This window comes from Chlorocebus sabaeus, chromosome 11 (assembly GCF_047675955.1).
Source record: "Chlorocebus sabaeus isolate Y175 chromosome 11, mChlSab1.0.hap1, whole genome shotgun sequence".
Lineage (NCBI taxonomy): Eukaryota > Metazoa > Chordata > Mammalia > Primates > Cercopithecidae > Chlorocebus > Chlorocebus sabaeus.
The window spans coordinates 26,641,429-26,663,941 of record NC_132914.1 but is presented as its reverse complement, the minus strand read 5'-3'; the positions used below and the strand labels follow the sequence as shown (position 1 = coordinate 26,663,941).

The 22,513-nt window shown below is 40.8% G+C and overlaps 1 long non-coding RNA gene across 1 annotated transcript in view; it reads left to right on the top strand.

Annotated features, from left to right (window-relative positions):
* Positions 1 to 21,691: 21,691 nt before the first annotated feature.
* LOC140712746 (uncharacterized) overlaps positions 21,692 to 22,513 on the top strand; it is an 82,657-nt gene continuing 81,835 nt past the window's right edge. The window contains exon 1 of the long non-coding RNA XR_012094470.1: positions 21,692 to 21,782. This is a non-coding gene — a long non-coding RNA (uncharacterized lncRNA). The remainder of the gene's footprint in view (positions 21,783 to 22,513) is intronic.

Below are 22,513 nucleotides of genomic sequence, written 5' to 3'. Positions count from 1 at the left end.
TAGACTCAAGTGATCCACCCACCTTGGCCTCCTAAAGTGCTAGATTACAGGAGTGAGCCATGGCACCTGGCCACCTTCTGAATTTCTTATGTAAACCCTGTATTAGGCCATTCTTGCATTCCTATAAAGCTATCATAATAAGCAGATGTTATTATTCTTTGGCCCTCTCAAAAGTCAACAAGCAAAATGTCTTGAGCATCCCCCAAAAAACTGTTGTCATGACCATTGCTCTTGACCAGTTCACGTTTGCTTTGACTAGACAACTTCCAACTCTCGGTAGCCATTGCTTTGATTGTGTTTTGTCTTCAGAATTGCACTGGTAAACCATGTTTCATCCCCTGTTACAATTCTTTAAAGAAATGCTTCAGGATCTTGATCCTACTTGTTTAAAATTTCCATTGAAAGCTCAGCTATTGTCTGCAGCTGATCTGGACACAACAGTTTTGGCACTCATCAAATGGAAAGTTTGCTGAACCTTGATTTTTCAGTCAGAATTATGTAAGCTGAAATGATTAAGATGTCTATGGTGTTGACTATTGTTTCTGCTCTAATTGTCAGTCCTCTTCATCTTCAACATTGTCTCGTCTCTTAAAATGAATTATCGGGTCAGGTGTGGTGGCTCACATCTGTAATCCCAGCAGTTTAGAAGACTGAGGCCAGAGGATTGCTGGAGCCTCGGAATTTGAGACCAGCCTGAACAGCATGGCAAAACCCTATCTCTAAAAAGAAATATAAAAACTTGCTGGGCGTGGTGACATGCACCTGCAGTCCCAGCTACTCAGGGAGTTGAGGTGGGAGGATTGCTTGAGCCCAGTAGTTTGAGGCTGCAGTGAGCCCTAATTGTATCACTCTACCCTGGGTGACAGAGCAAGACTCTGTCTCAAAACAAAAACAAAAAAAGGGTTATCTATTTGAAAACTGCTGATTTTGGGGGGACATTCTCCCCATATTTTTGTAAAGCTTGAATAATTTCACCAGTCTTCTACCCAAGCTTCACTATAAATTTGATGTTTGTTCTTGCTTCAATTTTAGTAGAATTCATGCTGCTCCGATAGGAACTCTTTTCAGCCTGACATCCTATCTTTCTTATTGCCTCAAACTAGATCCTGTTTAGACATGTTATAACAAGTTAGTGGAAGTTTACTGTTTCAAAAAATTTGTAAAATCCATGCATAGTTTATTCATAATACACATATTCCAGGAACTTTTTGAAGACCCCTCATATTTTCCATCACTTGTATCATACTGGGAAATGCAAATATGGATAGTGAAAGAAGTTCTCAAGGTTCCTGCCTGTGGTACACTCTTAGGAAAATTGGTAAACCATGTGTTATGATTATATGTTCCCTGGTAGACAGTGATTAAGTACTGGGCTGCGTTTATATTAATTGAAAAAGGGTAATAATACTAGGAAAAATATACTACTTGTCCATATTACATTGGGATTTCACTTTACAATGATTTGTCCTAGTTGCTTGCTCATGGTTGGCCTATGGGGAGAAAAAAATAAAGAAAATGATCTGTTCTAGAGAAAACCGCACTAAATTACTAAAATAAAGAGATTTTAGTTATTAAACTTGCCACAAGGGCATAGCTAATCATAAATTAATTCTTAGCCTGGTTGGCCAAGACAGGTGTTTTGTTTGTTTGTTTGTTTTTATTATAGGATATATCATAGTTTCTGTTTATAGCGTACAAAGGAAACAGATACATTTAAATGTAATTCAGGCTGGGCACAGTGTTTCAGGTCTGTAATCCCAGCACTTTGGGAGGCCAAGATGGGAGGCTCCATAAGCCCAAGGAGGTGGAGACCAGCCTAGGCAACATGATGAAACCTCATCTCTATGAAAATTACAAAAATTTAGCTGGGCATGGTGGCACACACCTGTAGTCTCAGCTACTCTGGAGGCTGAGGTGGGAGAATCATTTGAGCCTGGGAAGTTAAGACTGGAATCAGCAGTGATTATGTCACTGCACTCCAGCCTGGGTGATGTTATAAATAAAGTTTTGGTGCCTCAAAAGAAATAGCACTCGAATATAAAATTTTCTTTTTTTCTTCTCAGCAAGGATACTTACTTCTATAGAAGGGTACACCCTCACAGATGGAGCAATGGTGAGTGCACACCTGGACAAAGGAGGGGAAGGGGTTCTTATTCCTGATGCACTTGGCCCCTGCTGCTGTGTCATTACCCTATTGGCTAGTGTTAGACCGCACAGGCTAAACTAATTCTGATTGGCTAATTTAAAGAGAGTGACAGGGTGAGTAGTTTGGCGGGAAAAATGGTTACGGCAGAGCAGGAAATCAGAATGAGTCAAGGTGGAGAATGAGTCAGGGCGGAGCAGATAATTGGAATGAGTCAGGGTGGAGCAGGTAATCAAAAAAGGTTGCTTTATGAGGAAGTTAAGTTTAAAAGTAGAAGGCAAAGAATTGAACATATTGACATATTGATTCTTTGAAGAGAAATTTAGAACTCATATCTAACAGTGACAGAGTGAGACCCTGCCTCAAATGAATACATGAATGAATGAATAAAAAAAATACGCACATAAAAAATAAGTAATACAGAATTACACAAATTAAAAAGTGAAAGTCCTCCATTATCCCATTCTCCACAATGTGACTCCTCAGAAATAGTCACCATTAAGAGTTTGGTGTATATCTGGGAGAATGCGTGAATGTGTATTGCGTCCTTTAGTGATATCCTTTCATTATAATGTTGATGAGAGGAAAATTGCTTCCTTCCCAGTTGGAGAAACTGTGTGGAGTTTGCATGTTCGTGAGTTTGCATGTGTACGTGAGTTTTCTCCAGTTACTCTGATTTCCTCCTACATGCCAAAGATGTGCATATGAGGTGAATTCTGTGTCTAGATCGTCCCAGTGTGAGTGAGTGTGGGTCTGTGTGAGTGCACCTTAGGACAGAATGGTGTCCTATCCAGGACTGCTTCCTGACTTGTGCCCTGAGCTGTCAGGATAGGCTCTGGCCGTCAGAGATGTTGAACTGAAATAAGCAGCTTGGAAAAGGAATGAATGAATGAACACAAATTATTGTAAAATGAAAATTTGTGAAGTATCCAATAATTATACAAATACATAATAATAAATGACATGGGTGAAAGCACTCAGGTAGTCCACCACATTGGTTATTTGTTTTTGAACTGCATGGTGGGAGGAGGGGCTCCTTAGAATTTTCGCTCGACAAACTTTTATTCTTTGATTTTTTCTGCCACCATTACTGCAATTGCTAATGGAGGACTTTCACTTTTTAATTTGTATAATTCTGTATTACTTATTTTTTATGTGCACGTATTGCTTTCATTTATTTATTCATTCATTTATTCATTTGAGGCAGGATCTCACTCTGTCACTGATACACAATAAATTGAGTAAATAATTGTCTTTTTTGTTGTTGTTTTCATTTTTTATGTTACAACAAGAACATATAAATAATTTTCTTGTTTTTATTAATCTTTTTTAAATGTATGAAAGGAAAATAAAAGCTGGAGACCAAAATTCACTATGCCAAAAGGAAAAGAATCAAGCTGAAAGCTGAGTTATGCAAGAAGCTGCCTTTTTTTTTCTTTTGTTCCTAAGCAGAGTGCTACAGATAAAAGGTTAAATATCTGCACAGGTAGCTACTCTATGTTCACTTTCTATTATGCAAAGTGTCAATTTACTGAGCGAGTACATAGTTCACTATTTTCCTACCTGCTCCTTTTCTCTTGCAACATGGGGATTCACTGATGTGACCATACCCTCCCTCTTTCCCCTTCAGCCTGCTTCTCCTCTTTAAATACCGAAGCCCTCAAAATCATCTTTGAAGAAAGGCACAGACCTGTCTCCCAGACACTTCCTCAACCTTGGAAAAATAAACTTTTAAATTGATTGAGACCTGTCTCAGATACTTTTGGGTTTACAAATATATCACCTTTATTTCAATGTTTAATATTATAAGTTTGGGGTCTTTATTTGGAAGTTTGGTGATATTTTTGTGACCAATGAAGGAAATCAAAATTATTTCATCTCAAAATATTGCTTCCTAGTATAAAGCGTATTTTGAATTAAAGCCCCTTGAAAGATCAATAGACACTGGGAGATAATTTTCTTCCATCTACATAAAGACCTGATGGACCTATCAATGAGAACAATTGTTTGACTTTCCTCTCCCTATTATCTCATTATCTACTGCAGAAAAGAAGACTGAAGAATGTAACCACACCTGAATGAACCCTTTCACAAGATCATGTCTGTCTCTGGGGCTCATTGAATTTCGAAAAAGAACCGTTTACAACTTAATCTCTATTCTCTGTTCATTCTACCTAGTAATCATTTATGGCCCGTCAACAGAATTACCTATGTTCCCCATCTCCTCCCTCTCGTCTGAAAAGAGGCTATCCAAGCTTTTGTACCCCATTGGTTGGGGTGATAGGGGTAATCACTGTGTGGTTCTCTCCCGTGCGTGTGGTTATATGCCATTTCCCCCATTAATCTGCCTTTGGTCAGTTGGTTTATTTTAGTGAAACTTCAGAGGGTAAAAGGGGAAGTTTTCTCTTAGCCTCTACATCAGAAATATGCCATAGGATGTCTTGTTTATGTCAATTAGCCTACGGTAAAAATGGCTTCGTTGCCATTTCGCTTCAAGTCGCAGTTTCCAAGAACCTATTGACGATGTTAAGTGAGGACTTACTGTTTGTATTTATAACAAAACTGTGAATATGATACATAAATATGGATGAGGAGTTTCACTGTGAAATTTCTCAAGCTAATGTAGACAGATATGAAAAGCTCTACTCTCACTCATCCTTCTGTTCAGTTGAATCTCCTGTGTACATAACAGCAGGGAGCCGGGGTTATTGCTAGGATATTGGCAGCTTTCTTTTTTCTTCTTTCCCACAGACTTCCTAGGAGAACACCATGAGATCCTATGTTCCTCTGGAAGTTTACCTTCTTTTGAAAGTACTGATATCTCCTCATATTGTAACTTAGTTGGAAAGAATTCTTATTTTCCTCTTTTTATATCTTGGGTCTCCATATTCATGTCACATTTAGATTTGCTGCTTTCATTAGCTCACATCACTTTCAATTTAATAACAACAAGGCATCAGAAAGTTTCTGCTTCTTAGAATGTTGCTAGTATTTCTCTTTCAATTTGTATCTGTCGTAACTTGTGCTGTCTCCCATGCAAATACTGAGCTGTATTTCCTGTGTAGATGATAGTAAAAGGCCGCAGTTATTACTGCAGAAATGATTAAGAATAGATTTAAGAAAGAACGTCAGAGTTTTAGGCTTGTAAAACCATTGAACATGGTATCTGTTTCCTTTGAGCATATAAGATTAGAAATCATCCAATCCCATTTTACTGAAGCTGAATTTTTAACAGCACAGCAGAATAATCTAATATGCAGACACAAACTAGATCAGAACTATGAGTGGCTTAGACTAAAATGCATTTAGAGACAAGAATCTGGACAGATATATTTGGATAAGTAGATTCAATGATTTGATGACAAGACCTGGACTAAGTTCCTTGTATTAAGAGGGCAAATGTTATTGCTGCTTGTTAATGTTTCCAGCAATTGGACAGAAACTAGCCAATATAAAATTATGCTAGTTATGTACATACATCTATCAAAATAGAGTTAGCCATAGCTAGTGTCGACAAAAAGAGTCGTACTCTGTAAAATATTTGAAAAGATTTATTCTGAGCCAAATACGAGTGATCATGACCCATGACACAGCCCTTAAGAGGTTCTGAGAACATGTGCCCAAGGTGGTTGGGGCATAGCTTGGTAGCTTGGTTTTACACATTTTAGAGAGGCATGAGACATCAATCAAACACATTTAAGAAATACATTGGTTTGGTCCAGAAAGGCAGGACAACTCCGTGGTGGTGGGGGAGCTTCCAGGCTATAGGTGAATTTAAACATTTTCTGGTAGACAATTGGTTGCGTTTGTCTAAAGACCTGAGATTGATAGAAAGGGAATGTTCAGGCTAAGATTGTGAAGAACACCGTTCTTTTGAAGTCTTATAGTGGCTGTCCTTAGAGACCATAGATGACAAATGTTTCCTATTCAGATCTTAATCTCTTTAGGGTTGGAAGCGTCTGGAAGAAAAAGATCTAGTTATGTTAATAGAGATTCTTTACAGATGCAAATTTTCCCCCACAAAGAACAGCTTTGCAGGGGCCATTTCAAAATCTGGCAAAGAAACATGTTTTGGGGTAAAATACTTTTATTTCCTTGCTTGTCTTATAATGTTATGCCAGAGTCAGGTTGGAAAATAAGTATTGATATACCCAGTTAAATAAAACCCCTCTGATGAGAATTTACGATTTGTAGGGCGTGACCTCCCAGACCTCTTAGATAGGAGTTTGGGCAAGATAAAAACTCAAAGGTTAGTTCCTCATTGGGATTTTTCAATTTAGGAGTTATACATTTAGATATTTTCAGGCTTAAATTAAAACATGGTCTTTAATCACAGACAACCACTGATTTTTTTCTAAAAAATAAAGGACCAACTAGGGCAACATAGTGAGACCTTGTCTCTACAAAAACATTAAATAAAAAGCAAAACTGGCTGGATATGGTGGCACGCACCTGTAGTCCCAGCTACTAGGGAGGCTGAGTTGGGAGGATCGCTTGAGCCCAGGAGTTTGAGGCTGCAGTGAGCTATGATTGCACCACTGCACTCCAGTCTGGATGACAGAGTGAGACCTTGTCAGAAAAGAAAAGAAAAGAAAAGAAAAGAAAAGAAAAGAAAAGAGAGAGAGAGAGAAAGAAAAGAAAGAAAGAAAGAAAGAAAGAAAGAAAGAAAGAAAGAAGAAAGAAAGAAAGAAAGAAAGAAAAAGAAAGAGAAAGAAAGAAAGAAAGAAAGAAAGAAAGAAAGAAAGAAAGAAAGAAAGAAAGAAAGAAAGAAAGAAAGAAAGAAAGAAAGAAAGAAAGAGAGAAAGAGAGAAAGAAGGGAGGGAGGGAGGGAAGGAAGGAAAGGAAGGAAAGCAAGCAAGCAGGGAGGGAGGGAAGGAAGGAAGGAAGGAAGGAAGGAAGGGCTAATTTATATTCATGTTTTCTTTGTCATAAAATGTAGAAAGAAATAAACACAACATTGTAATATCTGCAGCACTGTCAGAAAATAGGATAACTTTCTAGTTTCTGACTTGTCTTTTGCAAGTCTTTAAAACCTTGTTTTGGAATTAGTCTTGTCATTAAAACCTCTTCTTTAGTAGGGGGACTCATTTCAAAGGAGAACATTTGGAAGCGTGACCACATGTATGTGCTTTTTATCTGCCCTGGAGAAAATGCTGTAATGTCAATCAGCAACTAAAGGATGCAACTACAATATGAATCTAAAAGTAAAATGAATCTGTAAAGTAAAACTGTGAAAAACATGAACATACTGAAAACTTGATGTGCAATATGGTATAATTCTTGGAGTAAGAAAAATAAACTGTGATGAATCAGAAAATTAGTGATGAAATAATGTCTCTGAGATAGTAGAAATGATAAGCAATCATAAAAACAACCTTTTATATTAGGCATCCCGCAGACGCAGAGTTTTTTTTGTTTTTTGTTTTTTTTTTTTTGAGACAGATTCTGACTCTGTCGCCCAGGCTGGAGTGCAGTGGCACAATCTTGACTCACTGCAGCCTCCGCCTCCCGGGTTCAAGCGATTCTTCTGCCTCAACTTCCCACATAGCTGGAACTACAGGCTCCCACCACCATGCCCAGCCAATTTTTTGTATTTTTAGTAGAGACAGAGTTTCGCCAAGTTGGCCAGGCTGGTCTCAAACTTCTGACCTGAGGCGATCCACCTACCTCCTTCTCCCAAAGTGCTGGGATTACAGGCATGAGCCACCATGCTCGGCCCCAGAGCTTTTTTCTTCAAATGGTCATTCTTCTTGGAACAAAAGAGGTGGTGACTGGGGAGGTGGATAGTGATCTGCAAAATAAACTACAGATGTTTCGATTGCCACCACCCTTTTGTAACCAGACGCCACCTGATTTTTAAAGTCTGTTGTTACGGGATCTTTGAGGTATCGCTTTTCTGGGCAGAAACTTGTGGCTGGTGGCGCCTTTGCCCTAGTTTTCCTTGGGTCCGCTGGGTTCGTTCTGCCCACTCAGCCTGGCAGGCTGCACTCAGCCCACACTACTGGCCTGGATCCCATGCCTCCAAGCGAGACTGCAAGTCAGGTGTGGAGCGGCAAGGGGTGTGTGAGTGAGCGTGGGGTCTGGCCACTGCGTAGTCAGACACGCCAACAGCTGCCGTGGGGCAGGCAGCTTCATGTGCTGCCATGGGCACTGGCTCTCTGCAAGACTGTGGCTGGACCAGGTGCACCACAAGCAGCTTCCCTGGCTGGCAACAGGGGATGCAGTGGCACCTGGAAGCTTGAAGATGCCAGGAACTGCAGGGCCCCAAAGAGGGAGTCACAGCCCTGGCTCAGCGAGCTCTCCAATCTGGGCTCACCCAAGGGCCGCAGCAATTCTCTCCTCTTTGCCTGCAATGTGGGAAGCAAGGGGCATTTTTCAGCTGTGTTTGTGTTACAGCTCTTTTAGCCTCACCATCCAGCGGGTTCTGAGTTTTTGTCCTGCAACTAGGAATAATGAGGTACACAGACTAGTGAAGGGTGAGAAAGATGAAGAGGAGCTTTATCAAGTGATAGAACAGCTCAGAGACCAGCGCGGGGCAGCTCCTTTCCGCAACCAGGGTGTCCTGTGAGTATTCAGCTCCTAGCAGAGAGGGTAGGTCTTCTCTGCCGTCAGGTCATCCCAACAAGTGTTCAGCCTCTAGAGCGTAGAGTATGTCTCCTTTCTGCAGCTGGTCATCCCATCATCTCTCTAGCTCTAGCGGAGTCTGGGGCTTTTACAGGCCTCAGGGGGAAGGAACTGTGCCCCTATTGGTCCATGAGCGGCCATGGGCAGACCTGGAAAAGGCACCACAATTTCCCACTCTGGTCTGCGGGACTGGCAGCCCAGTCCCCAGTCTTCAGGCCCTCCCTGAAGGACACATGCCCTTCCGCCCAGGAGCCTGTCTGCGTCCTGCCGCCACCCTTAGTGCCCAGGCTGCTCGTGCCAAGGGGCATCTGCAGGCTAGCAATGAGCCGCCCTCAGCACCTCCTTGGCTTCCCCTAACCCCGAGCTCGTCAGCACCCAAAGTCCGGATGGGGCTCGCGTCTCAGTGCTGCCCTGAGCGTGTGCACACCCGGCCAGGTTTTTGCAGTGCCCAGGCTCGTCCCCAACCTTGCTCTGAAGCTCTGGGAGCAGGAAGAGCCCAGCCAGTGGCGCAGACGCCCGCAAGCCTCCAGAGGCATTGGGGGTCTTCCCAGGCCCCGAGGGTGCAGACCGTAGAGATGCCTGAGTCCTGCACGAGCCTGCTTCTTGTGGAGTGTGCAGGCAGCTCCGGCAGGCAACGCGCCTCCTCCCCGCCTAGGGGGAACCAGGTCCTCACTGGGCCGGTCTTTGCTCACCCCTCGGTGCCTGGCAGCGCTGCCCCCTCTCCAGCGGGCGGCTAGGCTGGGCCCCATCACAGGGGCTTCAGGGAGGCAAGCTCTAAGGGTGCTGCTGCTTGTCCCTGGCTCCCACTGTCTCCATGGAGTGCTTCACTGCCCCAGGCCTAGCTCCACCTCCTCCCCATGCCTTCCCCGCAGCAGCGGGCCAGAGCAGCGTTGTAGGGCCTGGACTCCAGAACTGGGGAGGCTCTGGGCTTGGGGGCGGATCCTGCCCCTCCGTGCACGAGGGCAGGGGTGGTGCAGCGGTGCAGTCCGCTGCCTCGGGGATGGGGCAAAGGGGGCCCACCTCTGCCATTGCTGCTCCTGCAGTCGCTCCTGCTGCCACTTCCCACGGCTCTCTGCTGCAGCCGGCATAATGGCCCCCCGCTGCTGTCACTATTATAAGTATACTTGAGACAGTAAAGCACAAACTTCCATATGTTAAATGTTTGAATGCTGTAGTTATTGTTACCAGAAAGGGATCTCCATCCAGACGCCAAGTGAGGGTTCTTGGCTCTTAACGCAAAACAGCATTTGAGGCAAATCCATAAAGTGAAAGTAAGTTTATTAAGAAAGTAAAGAAGTAAAACAATGGCTACTCCATAGGCAGAGCAGTGGCCTGGGCTGTTCAACTAAGGATACTTATAGCTATTCTTTGATTATATACTAAACAAGGGGTGGATTATTCATGAGTTTTCTGGGAAGGGAGTGGGCAATTCCTGGAACTGAGGGTTCCTCCTCTTTCCTGACTAGGGTAACCCTGTATAGGGTTACTTCCTGATGTTGCCATATCATTTGTAAACTGGCATGGCAGTGGTGGGAGTGTCTTTTAGCATGTTAATGCATTGTAATTAGCATGTAATGAGCAGTGAGGAGACCAGAGGTTACTTTTGTCGCCATCTTGGTTTCCGTGGGTTTTGTCCGGCTTCGGTACTGCAAGCTGTTTTATCAGTAAGGTCTTTATGACCTGTACCTTGTGGCAACCTCCTATCTCATCCTGTAATTCAGAATGCCTAACCTCCTGGGAATACAGCCTGGTAAGTCTCAACATTATTTTACCCAGCCCCTGTTCAAGACGGACTTGCTCTGGTTCAAATGCCTGTGACAGCTATTGTACCTTGCCTGTTATTTACTCATATTTAACAGAGTGGACCATGGCCAGTTAAATACCAGCATACAAGGAAACCTCACCCCGTTGGGAGAATATTTCACACCCCTGCAAACTATCAGCACAGCAGGTGCCTGACATGTCCCACATTAAATCTGGCTGCAGCTGTCTCAGGGATCCAAGACGGAATGACTGGTGATTTTACATTGGTATTCTCCTGAACCTTCCTGGTACCTGAGTGGTTAAAATCTCAGAATATCTAGAAGAGAAGAAAGTACGTCTGAAGCAATGCTAGAAAAGGGCTAATAAATTATTCAGGATTAACATCAAAGTCTGATGCAAATTAATTTAATCCCCTTGATATTCAGGGAGAAATTAAAGCTAATGAATTTAATACGCAAGTCTTTTGTTGCAATTCTCTTTTGCAAATATTGTGATAATTTTGCATTGTCAACATTATTGGAAAGCTACTTTCTGTCTTGAACATATTTCCCTACTGAGCATCTGTACCTTTAGAATTTTGATGATGAATGCATTGATTAGTTTTCAAGATCCTAAACGTTTGTTTTCATAGCATTTTTTTCTGAGGAAATAGACAAATACATGTTGTGTGTATGTGTGTTTCATTACCCATAGCCTTGAAATCGGCTGTAAACTGTTTTTGTCATAGGCTTGAAAGTCTTCTCCTGCTGTCTTTAAAAGATGTTGTAGGGTGAAGGGAAAACTTCTCTTTTGCCCCCTGAAGTTTCACAGAAAAATCAACTCACAAAAGGTAAATTAATTGGAGAAAAGGCATAGAAATGTAATTAACGTGTGTACAAGGGAGAACCACAGAGTGATTACTCATCCCCCAAGATGGTTCAGAAGTTTATATGTCATCCTGGCAAAGCATATTATGGGAGGAAGGAGAACAGAAATTCTGTTGGGAGGATTACTAGGAAGAATGAGTAGATTAGGCAATAGGGATTAATTTATACATTATCTTGTGACAGGGTCTGGCCAGGGGTGGTTACATTCTTGGTCTTACAGGAAAGAGAAGAAAAAACAATTGTTCCTGTTGATGGGTCTGGATCTTAGGTAAATAAAGGAACTTCAACTTCATCGTGTGCTTTGGGAGAGACAGTGTCAGGGGAGAGGGGAGGTCAAAGTGACCTTAAGCCTTCTTCAGTTCAGCATGTCAAAGCTCCACACTTTGAGCCATTGGTTTCTGAGCCTCAACAATATGCTAACCATAAAATTTTTATAAGAAAGCAAAAGAGATTAGAATGCTTTAGACTTTCCTATCCAATACTAAAGTATTCACAAGACAATGAGAAACATATTCTCATAGCAAACATTTTCTGTTTTACTTATTAATAGCTAAATGTTTCAATAAGATATTTCAAGTTCTAGAACCACTACCACTGGTGAAGTCTAAATGTGTATTTCTGGAGTCATTAATTTATTAGCACATGATGGATTATGTTTATGTAGTTTGACACCTTACACTTTCCACTGGTAGTAAGTAAAACATTCAGAAAAGGATGATCTTGTTTTTGTGAACTGGTTGTCTTAACAATGTGGATCTGTATTTAATCTAAGGCTCTGCATTTGAACTAGGGAGCTGCAAGATTTTTGGTTTTCTAATGTAACTTGAAGTAAAGATAGAGGCCAGACGCAGTGGCTCAAGCCTGTAATGCCAGCACTTTGAGAGGCTGAGGTGGGTGGATCACTTGAGGTCAGGAGTTCGGGACCAGCCTGGCCAACATGGCAAAACCAGTCTCTACTAAAAATACAAAAATTAGCTGGGGGTAGTGGCTCGTGCCTGTAATCCCAGCTACTCAGGAGGCTGAGGCAGGAGAATTGCTTGAACCTGGGAGGCAGAAGTTGCAGTGAGCCGAGATTGCCACTGCACTCCAGCATGGGCAACACAGCGAGACTCTGTTTCAAAAAAAAAAGAACTGAAGGTAGAACATGTCCCATTTCTACCTATATACTTTTTTATTTTTTTATTTTTATTTTTTCCTGAGACAGAGTCTTGCTGTGTCACCCAGGCTGAAGTGCAGTGGCACAATCTTGGTTGATTGCTACCTCTGCCTCCTGGGTTCAAGTGATTCTCCTGCCTCAGCCTCCCGAGTAGCTGGGATTGCAGGCACCCCCCACCACCACACCCAGGTAATTTTTGTATTTTTAGTAGAGACAGGGTTTCACCATGTTGGTCAGGCTGGTCTTGAACTCCTGACCTCAGGTGATCCACCCACCTCGGCATCCCAAAGTGTTGGGATTACAGTTGTAAGTCACCACGCCCAGCCTATTTGGTACATTTCTTTAAGTGCATAGTGTTAAAGAGTTGGACTGTTTTCAGTTACTGATATCAGGAATCAAACCTCTAGAGTTTGATATTTCTTACCTCCTCTGGAAGGTCTTTAGTCTTAATGAATCATATTTTAAATGGAAAAATAGTGTTTAAAAAGGAAGCAGGAAAGAAATCTCCTCAGTGTAAGAACAGAAGTAAAAATAAAGGCCGGGCGCCATGTCTCACGCCTGTAATCCCAGCACTTTGGGAGGCCAAGGAGGGCAGATTACTTGAGGTCAGGAGTTTGAGACCAGTCTGGCCAACATGGCAAAACTCCATCTCTACTAAAAATACAAAAATTAGCCGGGTGTGGTGATGGAGGCCTGTAATTCCAGCTACTCAGGAGGCTGAGGGTGGAGAATCACTTGAAACTGGGAGGCAGAGGTTGCAGTGATCTGAGATCGCTTCATTGCACTCTAGCCTTGGCAACAGAGTGAGGCTCCATCTCAAAAAAAAAAAAAAAAAAAAGAATAGAAGTAAAAATAATTTTTTATTTCTTCCAAGCGAGAATTAAAGGTCTTAGAGCTACTACATCAGTTTAGTTTATTTCAATTCAAGTCTGTTAAATGACGATTTCCTGAGCATCCATTGAATGAGGTGCTGGAGGCACCAACATGAAGCAGCTACTGTCTCTTTATGCAAGGAACTCAAAGTCTGATTGATGAGACAGGCACACAAATTCACACTTCCAAAACCATGGAAAAGCCTATGGTTGAGTTGTTTTCCTGGTGCTCTAGGAACCTAGAGGAAGAGCACTGAGTTTGGCCAGTTTGGATGAAGATAATGCCTGAACTGGGTTTGAAGTATAAAAAGGAGATTGTAGGCCAAGGAAGGCTGGGACGGGTCAGAGAAAAAGGAGAAATTTGTTTGGGGAGATTAGAAAACAATTCAGTATGAGCAAAGGTGGGAAGACACAAAATAGGATGTGCTAATTAGAGAGCTATGACCAGCTATGAACTATCAGTGAATATTGTGATGGGGGAATGGAGAAGATGTGGCTACAGGAAGAGGTGCACTCAGGTCACTGACAGCCTTATATCCCAGGCTAAAGAGCATGGACTTCAGTCTACAGATGATGAAGAGAAATAAGAATGGGATGATTGTCAAGAACAGTGAAGTGTCTTATATTTTAACCTGCTTGCAAGCTAACAAGTTAGGCTGCTATAGTTTCACAGATGCTTGTAGAAGACACAAGACTACTGGAGTCATGTTACTCATGGCACAACAGGCAACATGAGCTTCATGTCTATGTTGGTTTATCTTGTTCTCTGAATTCTAAGGGGACCACAGGAAGGTGGGTCCAGGTAGGTGCTGTGCATGCAGTGGGTTTGTATTACAGCCGAGAAACCCTGAGCTTAGGATTTACCAATATTTTGTGAGAGAGATGCATGCAAACCTGCCCAACCTTTGCCTTAGAGGGATATATTATCTTTATTATAGTGGACAGCAAGCAGGTGTGCTTTTTTCCCGGAAGGGAGACATATTTTTGTATAAAATATTCTTGAAAAAACAGTCTGGAACAAAAGCTGTTAGTACCTCAGCTCACAAGATGTGCAGAAATGTTACAGGCAAATGAAGAATTGCCCCCAACAGTATAACAATCAGGATGTGTTTTAGGTGTATCACTCTGGTGGCAAGTGAGTGATGGAGTTGCGTTTTGTTGCAATAATCCAGGTGAAAGATGATCAGAGCCAAAATTCAAGAGATGACAGGGAAGAATTTGAGAAATATCTAGAAGGGAAAAATAGAGGAGGCAGCTTTGCCATCTTAGAGAGAGGGAATGGTCTAAAACAGGGATTGGCAACATATTTTTTGTCAAGGGCTAAATAGTAAATATTTTAGACTGGGCCATTTGGCCTCAGTTGAACTCAATTCTACCATTGCAGTAGGAGAGAGAAGCCATTGACAAAACAAATGGGTGATGTTGTGTTCCAATAAAACTTCATTTATAAAAACAGGTCCATGGGTTATAGTTTTCTGACCCTAAGCTTAGAAAACAATCCAAGTTTTTTGTGTTATATGACTAGATAGATGGAAATGCTAATAATTGAAAGAAGACATTTAGCCTTTTTAAATTTTGTTTTGTTTCTGGTGTGAGAGAGTGGGGAGATGAGGTTTTGAAAGTTTTAAATTGGCCATGTGTGGTGGCTCACACCTGTAATCCCAGGATTTTGGGAGTCTGTACCAGGAGAATCACTTGAGCTTGGGAGTTGGAGACCAACCTAGGCAACATAGGGAGACTCTGTCTCTACAAAATAATTAATAATAGTAATAACAACAATAATGATAATAAAATAAAGTTTTGAATTTAGGAAAGTAAGAAATGTCCAGAAATAGAGATTTGTTAGGCAGCTGAATATATAAATTTGAAGCTTAAGACAGTGTCATTGTTAGGGGTAATGATTTAAAAGTTCTAAGCATATGGATGGAGGTTAAAACCATGGAAGTGAATAGCATCACTCAGTGAGAACATGAAAAATAGGAAAAAATGTGGGCCAAAGACAAGACCCTAGGGAAGTGTCAGTATTTATGGGCCAGCCTTAACTCAGGAGGCACCCAAGAACTTCTTCAGATATAACATCTGATATGTGTGTGTGTGTGTGTGTGTGTGTCTATAAAGAAGGGAAGGGATTGGAGAATGTACTTTAATGTCAAAGCAACCGTCCCCCAAACTTTCAACTCTGAAAATCCCCCAAACTCTATAAGCCATTGACTCTTCGTCAGAATTATAAAAGACTTCGAAGAAATTTCAGAGGGGCACTCATGTTTCTTCTGTTTTTAATTTGCGATTGAGAGTAAAGTTAATTGAGAAGAACCTTGGTTAGTTATACTGAAATCCAAACTGCTCCATTAGAATCTATTTTTTTTTTTTATTTCGTCAAGGAAAGGCATACAACTGGGTTTGTTCTACTCTTTTCTTCTGAATACAAGTATGGCTGCAATCATTAGTTATTCATTTATTTGGTCAGTCACTCAACAAACATTTAGTGAGTACCTATAATGTGCATAGCTAAGCACTGTGGAAGATAGAAGGATGAACAAGGCACAACCTGCCTATGTTTAAAGAAAATAACAGTGACACAAAGCAGAATGTGATCAATGTCTCAAGAGATGATCACTAAAACTGTGGCAATGTTATTGGTGTGTTTTCTTTGCTACCTTTTGTAACTATGCTTAGAAATTTCAAGAAAAAAACATTAATCCATGCTTTTAAGTCATGGTATCCGTGGGTCCAGGAAGGGGAAACATTAAATAAAACCATATCATTGCACTTGCTGTGTCAGAAGAGTCTAGAGTGGAAGGTACAAAATTCAGTCAACATTACTGCCATCTATGTGAGTTGTAGGGACACCTCTCTTTGGTAGCTTGTGTATGAGTAGAAAATGCCTGCTTTAAAAAAATATGTAAAATCATGTGATGATGATAATGATTGTGTCTACACACACAAATGAGTTTAACTGTAGCTCAAATAACTGTTTTTTAACCTACATGATAACAAATAATTTAAAATCTCAACATAATTTTTAAATGAAAAATTTTCAACTGGTTTAGAGTAATGTAAAAAGCAAAGAAACAAACATTACTAAAAACAAACGTTTGTTCTTGCTTACTTTAGTTCCAAAATAGAAGAATCTAATATTTAGAGGATAGAATGAGTTTGTTAACCAAAAATAAAATTTGAAAGCCCCCACAGCCATCTGAATGAACTTCCTCCCCGACCAGGGCACTCAAAAAATTTAACCTGAAAGACTGGCTCAGGCCATGATGGAAAGTGGGGGTTGGACATGTCTCCTGATACCCCCTCCAGCATTAACATCAATGCAGTCCTTAAGTCTGATAAAAAACATTTACAGTCTCTTGAAAGCCTGTTACTTGGAGGTTTTACCTCCATGATAAAACCTAGATCTCCACAACCCCTTATCTTAACCCAGACATTCCTTTCTACTGATAAGAAGTGTTTCAACCAGTTGACATCAGAAAAATTTTAAATCTATCTATCACCTGGAAGCCACCCTCCACCACCCTTCCAGATAGAACCAATGTAATCTTACATGTATTGATTGATGTATTATATCTCCCTAAAAAGCAAGCTGTATCCCGACCACCTCGGGCACTTGTTGTCAGGACCTCCTGAGGCTGTGTCATGGGTGTGTCCTTAACCAAACTTTCTAAATTGACTGAGACCTGTCTCAGATATTTTGAGTTCACAAGTTATATCAGCATAGGGGTTTCTTAGTTTATTTTCAGTGCAAAACAAGCCACACCAATAGTCAATTTCTTCATGTTACAAGTATATATCTATATTTGAATGAAAAGCAAGTCCATATATTTCCTTTGTTGAGTTACTACTTTTCAAATCAGATATGTCTTGTCTTGTTTATACAAACTAATGAAATTGAGTATATTCTTTGGTGATTTACCGCTAACCCTACAGAGAAAGAAAAGCTGAAATTTGTATTCCTCAATTTTGATTTTAATTCAAATAATTGAAGCAGACCTATATTCTTAAAAGCTATTATATGTTCTCTTGGAGGGTCTATTGATTCATCCTTTTGAACACTCATTATGGAAATAGGTAGTGTTAAATTACAGTTGAGTTTAAGTACTATATTTAACACAGCACTTGCATCTGTAAATAATGATCATTGTAAAAAATGTCGATTTATGGTCATCAAAGTAAATATCCTTGACTGACTAGTCAGATAACAGATCTGGCAATGTCTTCGGTGAGTGAGTCCTCTCGTGGCTCAAGCAAATGTTGGCTTGATGGACTGCTTACTCCTCCCATTATTTTCAAAGCCTACTTGGAAGTCCTTTTGAAAGTGTATTGCAGGTTGATTTCATAAGAGAAGCAACCTAGTTCAGCAGGATCGAAATCTCCTATTCCCTGTCTATCCAAATCCATTTCTTCAAGAAGAGGATACATTTGTGTAGCCTCAGGTGGACCAGAATAAAGGAGGATTGTTAATAAATAAAGTTTTATTTGGAAGACCCTTTACCCCATCAGTTTTGGTACAAGGCTTAGAGAACAACATTGCTATTGTTTGGTGACTGAGCCTCCGAAGTCACCTCTTGAGTGCTTTATGTCTTGCAGCTCCTGCTCTTCTTCAGATTCTTTGCAGAGTGTCTGAGTCAGTGCAAGTGCTTCTTCAGTATGACTCTAAGTTTGTTGCTGAAGTTAATTTCACCTCCATTAGACTGTGCATTTTTCTGGGGCGGGACTGCTTCTACTGTTTCCTTTACAAATCTCCTAATAGCAAGACATGTGCTTGTGACTTGAACCTGGTAAGCATTACTGTTTGCCATCAAAACGTTAAGGTCACTGCTGTATGGTTATTAATAAGAAGTAAAGAGCTGAAAATAAGGTTGTTTGGAAGCACGAGTTGAAGCCAAATTATGGAAAGCCTTACCTGCCAGGCTGGTTTGGACTCGGCGAGTGTTTGTGAGCAGGGTGAGAATTGTTAGGAGCTGTGCTAGAGGAGGCCAATCAGGATAGGCAGTGAGCAATTGCTGAAATTTAAACAAAAATCAAAGGCCATATGTATAAATAGATTATAAATATTACTGAATGGATATCAGTGAAGGGAAGCATGAATCAATGAAGTCTGAAGGAGGAAGTGATGTTTGAAGAATGAGAGGAAAATAATCCCTCAAAAAGGGAAACGGAGAACGTTCTAGTTAGCTAGAAACAATAATGAAATTTCAGCATCTGAAATCTTTTTGACAAAGGATTCATTTCTTCCCCACCAGACTTATTCTTTCCTTCCTCTTCCTCGTCTCCTTCTCTCGTTCCTTCCTTCTCTCTCTTCCTACTCCTTTTCTTCCTTGTTCTTCAACAAACACTGTCAGCAAACCTAAATTTTATTTCCACTAGTTACAATCACTTCACATTTTTTTCCTGGTGTCTTCATTTGAAACTGCCTTACTTTTGGCTATTCCTCCTGAAAAATACATGATTAGACCTTGAAATGGGTGAGGCAGAGAAGTTTAATAATTTCTTCTTCAAGATTTTTTTTTTCTCAGATAAATATGCAGAGTGTGACTGGATTTTTGAAGACAACTTTGTGTTTTGTGATATCCCTGGACTCCCAGTCCAGAGGCTGACAATACTTTTAGGCCCCTCTTTCTAAGATTTATGCTGATGAATGTCCAAGTTTCTAGAAATGTGATATGGCCAGGCATTGCCAGAGAGAAGCATGTTACCTGCTTCCATGGGTATGGTATTCCCTCTCTTACCCGACCCTCCTCCCTGCTGTGTGTGTGTGAGGCTAGGGATGGAGGGGTAGCAGTTTGGTGAAGGTGGGATCCATAGGGACCAGAGTTGGGAGGCTACTGAGGCATCATTTATCAAACGTATTAGCATGTAAGGCCAGAGGACAGATTCTGTTGTGTGCTGGAGTCTAAATTTAGTCACCAAGGAAAATGCTCCACAAAGAGAAAGAGTTTGCTAAGAACCAAAAAAGTGAGGATGTTGGCATCAGGAGAGCAGAGCTCTAAGCGTGGTGGATACTGATGAGGAATTCTGAAGCTGTAATGCAGATCCCGGGGTCACTTCAGGAGGGACCAATGTGGCTCAGCGAGGTGGCTGAGTTTACTTAAGGGATTGGAATGAGGTAGAATTACTGTTTCTATTCCCAAATCACCAAAGTCATGAAGCTTAAAAAAAGCATCTCTTCCAAATACCTCATTTTTCATTTGCAAAAAAAGGGAGAGAAAATACTCCTTGTTTTGTAACTCATTATAACTCATCAACTTCTCTAACTCTTTAATCAGCTTTATTCCAGGAGGAAGAGAATTGATTGAACTGTATGATTTTCAAAAACGTGTTATGGGAAAATGAAGATATATAGCTTTATGGTTTATTTTTATTTTTCCACAAATCCAGTTCTCTAAGCTTTATGGTTTAAAGTTCTGTCTCTGGAGTCAGACAAACCTGGATTTGAATCTTTGATACTTATTAGCTTTGTAAACTTAAATTAAGTGGGCATAAAATTTGTAAGCCTTTGTTTCATTATCTATAAAAAGAGGATAAGAGGCTGGGCACAGTGGCTCACGCGTGTAATCCTAGCAGTTTGGAAGACTGACATGGGTGGATCGCTTAAGTCCAGGAGTTTGAGACCAGTGTGGGCAACATCACAAAACCCTGTCTCTACAAAAAATAGAAAAAGTAGACTAGTATGTTGGCACACACCTGTAGTGCCAGTTACTTGAAAGGCTGAGGTGGGAAGATCACTTGAGCCCGGAAGGTGGAGGTTGCAATGAACTGAGATTGCACCATTGCGCACTCCAGCCTGGGTGACACAACCAGACCCTATAACAACATCAACAACAGCAACAACAAAAAGAGGATAGCAATAGCACTTATCTTTTAGGATTATTGGGATAATTCAATGAAGACTGAACATGAAGTGCTTGGAACCATGCCTGACATACAGTAGATACTCAATAATGTTAGCTATTGTTACCAATATGATTATTTTAAATCTAATTTTTCGTTTCTCAGATTATTTGATATCTAATTGCCTCAACTATGTCTTTAAAATAGAGAAATTGATTGAAGAATCATCTGTGCTCCCAAACTTCTTTTTGGCTTCCAATCTAACATTTGGTACAAATTATATAAATGAAAACACTTGGAATCCAATATAAGAGAACAAAGTATTTTTTCCGAGTGGTCTGGATTGTTGGATCTGGTTCCAGATTCCACTTTATAGAGATAGAAATGCTATCCTTAAATGCATATATAGAGTCCAAAATCTTCAAAATCAATATACTGAAGTCAACCATCCAATAAGTTAGTAACAGTTTTACCTTAGCAGATGCTGTGTGAAAAATGAGAAAGAAATGCAAAATTATTAGTCTTGGAACTCCTCTTACCAAGTAAAAGAGGTAGAAGATAAAGACAGAAAAGGCTAGAAGAAAACTTGCAAATGAATATAGACAGATGAAACAGGCTAATTTGCTATTAACCAAATTAATAAAAGGAAAAGTGCTGTGTTATTACTTTGGTTTTAAAATAATAAAGTGCTGTAGTAGTTATTTTTGTTTTAAAAATTTTATTTTTGGTTAAAATGTTCCTACTCACTCTGGTAATTTTAGATGGAATACAAAAGTGTAAAGAGAAAGAACTATTACAATTAGTTTGGCATATTTGCTTTCAAAATTACTTCTATGTGTATACTTTATGCATAGCTGAACATATAAAGATAAATAATTTTGCTTTCATCTTTTTTGCTTAATATTATCACATAATAATTTACCTCTGTCGTTAAAATTTTTTGTCCTTATTTTGTATTGACACTTTTTTTTTTTTTAACAGTTTTGGTAAGATATTACTCACATACAACCAATTCACCCATTTACGATTGGCAATTCAGTAGTTTTTACAGTATTTACAGGGTTGTATAACCATTACCACAACCAATTTTAGAACATTTTCATCACTCCAAGAAGAAACCCCTTACCCACTAAAAATCACTCCCCATTCCTCTTATCTCCCCTCAACATTCCCCCCACCCCACCTCAGGCAATCATTAATCTACATTTGTTTTCTTTTTTTGAGACAGGGTCTCACTCTGTCACCCATATTGAAGTGTGTGATCTCGGCTCATTGCAACCTCTGCCTCCCAGGCTCAAGCAATCCTCCCACCTCAGCCTCCTGAGTAGCTGGGACCACAGATCAGTACCACCACACCTGAGTAGCTGGGACCACAGATCAGTACCACCGCACCTGAGTAGCTGGGACCACAGGTCAGTACCACCGCACCTGAGTAGCTGGGACCACAGGTCAGTACCACCGCACCTGAGTAGCTGGGACCACAGGTCAGTACCACCGCACCTGAGTAGCTGGGACCACAGGTCAGTACCACCACACCTGGCTAATTATCTGTATTTTTTGTAGAGATGGGGTTTCATCATGTTGCCCAGGTTGGTCTCAAACTCCTGAGCTCAGGAGATCCACCCACCTTGGCCTCCCAAAGTGCTGGAATTACAGGCGTGGGTTACCACGCCTGGCCTAATCTACTTTCTATCTCTATAGATTTGTCTTTTCTGGAGATTTCATGTTAGCGGAATTATTCGATACACGATCTTTTCTGACTGGCTTCTTTCACTCAGATCATATTTTTCAAGACTTGTCCATGTGTAGCATGTATCAGCTCTTCAAGTTCCTTTGTATTTTCATATAATATTTCACTGTTTGGGTATACTGCATTTTATTTACCATTCATCAATCAATGGGCATTTGAGTTGTTTCTGCTTTTTTTTTTTTTTGAGACAGAGTTTCACTCTGTCGCCCAGGCTGGGAGTGCAGTGGCACAATCTCGGCTCACTGCAACCTCCACCCTACCGACCCCCAAGGTTCAAGCGATTCTCCTGTGTCAGCCTGCAGAGTAGCTGGGATTACAGGCACCTGCCACCGCACCTGGCTATTTATTTATTTATTTATTTATTTATTTATTTATTTTTGAGATGGAGTTTAGCTCTTGTTGCCCAGGCTGGAGTGCAATGGCGCAATCTCGGCTCACTGCAACCTCCTGCCTCCTCGGGTCAAGTAATTCTCCTGTCTCAGCCTCCCTAGTAGCTGCAAT